Here is a 6000-nt window from a genome sequence, read left to right on the forward strand (position 1 = left end):
CAGTGCGGACGGTATTTGCTTCGTGATACATTACCCGTATTGAAATGGACCGTTTACCAATTGAGGAAAAGGTCGATATCGTGTTGATGTATAACTATTGTGATCCAAATGCCCAACAGTCGTGTGCTATGTATGCTACTCGGTATCCTGGACGACATCATCCAAGTGTCAGGACCGTTCGTCGGATAGTTACGTTATTTAAGGAAACTGGAAGTGTTCAGCCACATGTGAAAGGTCAACCACAACCTGCAAGAAAAGATGATGCCAAAATAGGTGTTTTAGCTACTGTCGCGGCTAATCCGCACATCAGTAGCAGACAAACTGCGCAAGAATCGGGAATCTCAAAGACGTCGGTGTTGAGAATGCTATATCAACATCTATTGCACCCGTATCATATTTCTATGCACCAGGAATTGCATGGTGACGACTTTGAACGTTGTGTACGGTTCTGCCAGTGAGCACAAGAGAAATTACGGGACGGTGACAGATTTTTTTCACGCGTTCTATTTAGCGACGAAGCGTAATTCACCAACAGCGGTAACGTAAACCGGCATAATATGCACTATTGGGCAACGGGAAATCCACGATGGCTGCGACAAGTGGAACATCAGCGACCATGGCGGGTAATGCTGATTTCCTACGTAATGTTCTACCGATGTTACTACAAGATGTTTCACTGCATGACAGAATGGCGATGTACTTCCAACATGATGGATGTCCGGCACATAGCTCGCGTGCGGTTGAAGCGGTATTGAACAGCATATTTCATGACAGGTGGATTGGTCGTCGAAGCACCGTACTACGGCCCGCACGTTCACCGGATCTGACGCCCCCGGATTTCTTTCTGTGGGGAAGGTTGAAGGATATTAGCTATCGTGATCCACCGACAACGCCTGACAACATACGTCAGGGCATTGTCAATGCATGTGCGAACATCACGGAAGGCGAAGTACTCGCTGTTGAGAGGAATGTCGTTACACGTACTGCCAAATGCATTGAGGCTGACGGACACCACTTTGAGCATTTATTGCATTAATGTGGTATTTACAGGTAATCACGCTGTAATAGCGTGCGTTCTCAGAGATGATAAGTGTGGTGTCACCGCCAGACACCACACTTGCTAGTTGGTAGCCTTTAAATCAGCCGCGGTCCGTTAGTATACGTCGGACCCGCGTGTCACCACTATCAGTGATTGCAGACCGAGTGCCGCCACACGGCAGGTCTAGAGAGACTTCCTAGCACTCGCCCAGTTGTACAACCGACTTTGCTAGCGATGGTTCACTGACAAAATACGCTCTCATTTGCCGAGACGATAGTTTAGCATAGCCTTCAGCTACGTCATTTCTACGATCTAGCAAGGCGCCATTATCAGTTACTATTTTCTAAATTCTAATTTCCTTGTCCTGTTCCAGACCTCACGCCAGCATGCGTGAGCTAAAACGCGTGCCTTTCGGCCTCCTCTAGTAACACGGTGTTGGCTCTCCTGCCAACCAACACAATAAGTTCACAAACGTACATGTATCACATTGGAACAACCGAAATAAAATTTTCAAACGTACCTAGGTCTAAAATTGTGAGCCGTATGTTTGTGACTATTACAGAGCGATCTATCACAAAGCGGAAAAAGTGGTCCAACAAAACATTCATATTTCTTTACGTACTACACGAATATGCAATAAAAAATTGGGGTTCCCACTTAAAAAACACGCAGTTGATATCCGTTTGACATATGGCAGCGCCATCTAGCGGGCCAACCATAGCGCCATCTGAATTCCTCCTTCAAGCTATACAAGTTTGGTTCTTTGTAGTTTTTTCGTTTTACGCTTATTTCGTGAGATATTTGGCCCTGTCACGATCAATGGACCACCCAGTATAGATGTGACTGCCAGTCTGAACATAACACGTATATATTTACCATATACCAATGTATGAGTCTGCTACATAAGATCTTACTGTACTGAAGCTATGTGCAACCACCAGGAGTTACATTATCATTGTAAAACTTCAGTTATCACAACAACCAAAAAAACAAAAACAAAAAAAAAACATGTCGTTACATCAGCAAAAGCAGGAAGTATTGTACTGCCTAGTGTGTTATCATGGGACCTCCACAAGTTTAGTAACTAAACACTCAATCTGAAAATTCTAAGTATACAACACATGAAGAGTGGCGATATGTACAGTCGTGGACAAAACGAGCGAGACCCCTCGCCTTTGCGTTATGCTGATCCGCACAGCTTTAAAGTCTGCTACACAGCATAACAGGCGAGGCGACGAAGTGCTACCAACATACCATGCACAGGCGTGAAATTGACAAACTATCCGAATTTTCTCAGACTGTTTTCAATCACGAATATGACTATATTAATGCTGATTAGTGAGTTAAACACAACACGTAAATATAAGATATAAATGAAGGAAGAAACGCTAATCAGTATGAAATGTACTAATAAAAATAAATTTCAGCTTATCGAGATAACATAACTGTTTTAGTAAGACAAAGTACCCCAAATCGTTACGAATTAGCAAAACGGGTTTTAAGGGCTGGGTAGACAGACAGACGGTCAAGAAAGTGACACTAGTAAGGTTCCATTTTTACCGATTTAGGTGACGAAATCGTAACAACGAAAATAGCTACGACAGTTACTGAAGATGAGGGCCGCATAAATAAGCCCCTCTACTCTTTATTGGAAATGTTCTAGTCGCAGTCGATACATCAGCATATTTCTCGTAGCTATGCTTTCGATCCATATCACGTTTACAGTAATGCAAATAAAATCCATTTGCCTATACACATGGTAATTCAGATCCCACTACTAATGCCACCGCGTTTTATAAGTGCGAATATTCCCATTGCCAGGTAGCTTAAGAAACACTTCGGCTAATGAACGTTTTCTGGCTGTGGCGAGTCTAATGGAGGAATCGAAACACTGTAGAATACGTTTGGCAGCAGAATTATCCTACTCGCTAAATTTGCTCGTTAATAACAGTATTTTGTCATTTCGATAAACATCCCGAATGATTGTCACATAAGCGGTGACATCAAGGTAGAAAATGCTTGTTTTTGAGTCCAGAAAGCTCTGTGCAACGGAAACTGCAGATCATTTTGCCATTTTCATTGCGAAATTGCCGGATTATTCAAGTCTGGGGTAATAATAGAGTGCTGTTTGCATGGGTTGTCTGCTAGAGTAGTGAAAGGTGTTTACTACTGCAAGGGAGGTCTGGTTTGTTTTCGGTTCTAATCTCGATGGAGGCAAATAGACTGGCAGTAAAGCAATTGTAAGAAATTCTCGCGCCCCCAATACGTTTTATTGCTATCTTCATTCTATACCGGCGTCCTGTGGATGCAAATATGAAGGTCTTGTAGAATTTCATACTTCTTACTGATTACTTTTTCCGCTTCTGTCAATAACTGAATTGACTTACGTGTGGCACTGAATGATTTTTGACTGAATTTCGTTATGAATCTTCATGCATTGCAAAAGTTGCACATTTTCATGGTAGGTCAGCAATGGTAATCCAGTATGCCTAGTCTGAACGTTGACACAGACCGTTTCGCAGACGCATAATATTTCGCTAATTGATAACGACCTGAGGTACTTTCTCTTACTAAAACAGTTATGTTGTCTCGACAAACTGAAATTCATTTTTATTAGTACAGTTCATAGTAACTAGCGTTTCTTCTTTCATTTACATCTTATATTTACGTGTTGTGTTTAACACACTAATCAGTATAGTCATACACAAGATTGAAAACAGTCTGAGAAAATTCGGATAGTTTGTCAATTTCACGCCTGTGCATGGTATGTTGGTAGCACTTCGTCGCCTTGCCTGTTAGGCTGTGTAGCAGACTTTAAAGCTGTGCGGATCAGCATAACGCAAAGGTGAGGGGTCTCGCTCGTTTTGTCCACGACTGTACATACATTATGATTGCTTTTCTCATTACTTGGTATGTTAATATCTGAATCTTATGCGTAAAAGGCCTAAACTGGCTGTAGAAGAAATTAACAATACAAATATATGCAAACCATGATTTTTCAAATATTTCTAGAAGCTGTATAGCATCGTCTCCTCAAAATGAGATGCACCATCAGCATATTTAGCATGAGGAGTGTCCCAGAACTTCAGTTTATATAAATACACCCTTGGTGGCAGTAATGCCGAATACCAGCACTGATATTAAGAAACAAGCAGCTGTAGTAATGACGTGGCATACTTTTACAAATGAAAGAGTAAGATTATTATGTTTTCTATGTACAAAGCCTCGCTGGCAAAATAAAACTTCGTCGACTGAAACTAATCACGTGATTGAAAACGTTTTTCACAAATAAAGTAAAAAAATGTAGAAGCTTTTTGCGGAATACAAAGACTCTTATTAAAAATTCCTTAGCAGCCCAAAAGAAAGCCAGAATATGTAACGGGTACCCGTATCAAAGGCACCTAGAGCCCTTTGTCGGGAATATCGTCCTATGTGCTAAGCCTCACATTTATCAGAGCAAAGGAGAAACGATGAATCTAATTTGATAAATAAAAGATTAGCTACTCTGATACCATAGAATTAAGCTGTTAACGGCATCACCGCAAAAATTGATGACACAAATTAGAAAATAAGTTATAATTATCACATAAGGACACTCACTTCTTCCTAAATATCAATTAGAAAACTTCTGGTAGTTGATTCTTGTAAAGAAGTAAACAGCAACCAGCCACCACCAATAATGTTCATTATTTACATAAACAGCACCGTTACAGGTTTCGTACAGACAGGTTTAGCTTCAGATGTCTGTTTACATTTATATATTTGTTGTTATTTACAACACAGCCAACAGCTAATGTAAACACAGAACGAATATAACACGCGCTTAAACAGCCGTGTGAAGATGGAATTGTCAATTCGAAATCGGCGCTACTTCTGTATATAAAAACATTACTAGCAGTGCCTGGTTGCTGTCTTTTTCCTTCTGAGAATCACCTTATATTATTAACACTGCTACGGTTTCAAAAATATCGGATTACCACAAAATAGCAGCAACGCAACAGAAAGTAATTTTTTGTTTCCAGCCATTAATAGGGAGACACAACGTTTTCTTCACGACAGTTCTAGAGCAGAAATACAGCATTAGGTTTTTCACTAGTAGCACTACAGTCATAAGTTTTAAATGCTGGAACTGAAAAGGAAGCGCAGTGTTACACAAAGATCATGAGCGAACTCCATCCCATGTTTGAAGACTTTATCCATGGTTAACATGGATGAAGCTTAGCGACATGTAGCAGAGTACTGCAAGAAGTGCTTGGAGAAAAATATGGTACTTTGAACGTCTTCCATCTCCACTCTGCACTTGTTCTTTTCAGATCAAAATTTTTCAAAGGAACTCGAACGAACAGACATTTTAATCTAATCTCAAAAGAGAATGATATGATCTTTCGTGTTTTCACTGTGTAATTGATCGACGGTATACAGACGGGCGTAAAGCACAGTTGTTGATTTCATCTTTATGCATAAATGAAAAATATAAAGAATGAGGCTGATGTTTTGTGGAATCATTTGTCTAAAAGTAAGAAACGAAACCGACCAGAGAACCATTTGACACTGATGCTCGAAATCATGTACAGCAAACGAAGCGTATGTATTACATACAATCAGATAAATCATTTCAGAAAACATTTGATCACTTCGTTTTTCCAGTTATTTCCAAGGTTTGTTCAGAAACCTTAAAATATAATGTATTTGAACGTCGATCGCTGGAGAAAGCAGGGAGTATCAATTTCCGCAGTATTTTAGTGTATACAATTAATTTATCACCATGAAAGGAAGAAATAAAGAAAGAAGATGAACTTTTTGATACGTCTTTTACATAACAACCAGCAATAGCTGTTCGTGAAAAATATCCAACTTCTCCTTAACTCACTAATTAAGTTACTGTTAATAACACCAGTTTCTTTCAAGCAAATAATTTGTCTGAAAAACTATATCTCCCGCTACTCACTTTGTTAGCCGAT

The sequence above is a fragment of the Schistocerca serialis genome, chromosome 9 (assembly GCF_023864345.2).
Source record: "Schistocerca serialis cubense isolate TAMUIC-IGC-003099 chromosome 9, iqSchSeri2.2, whole genome shotgun sequence".
Classification (NCBI taxonomy): Eukaryota; Metazoa; Arthropoda; class Insecta; order Orthoptera; family Acrididae; genus Schistocerca; species Schistocerca serialis.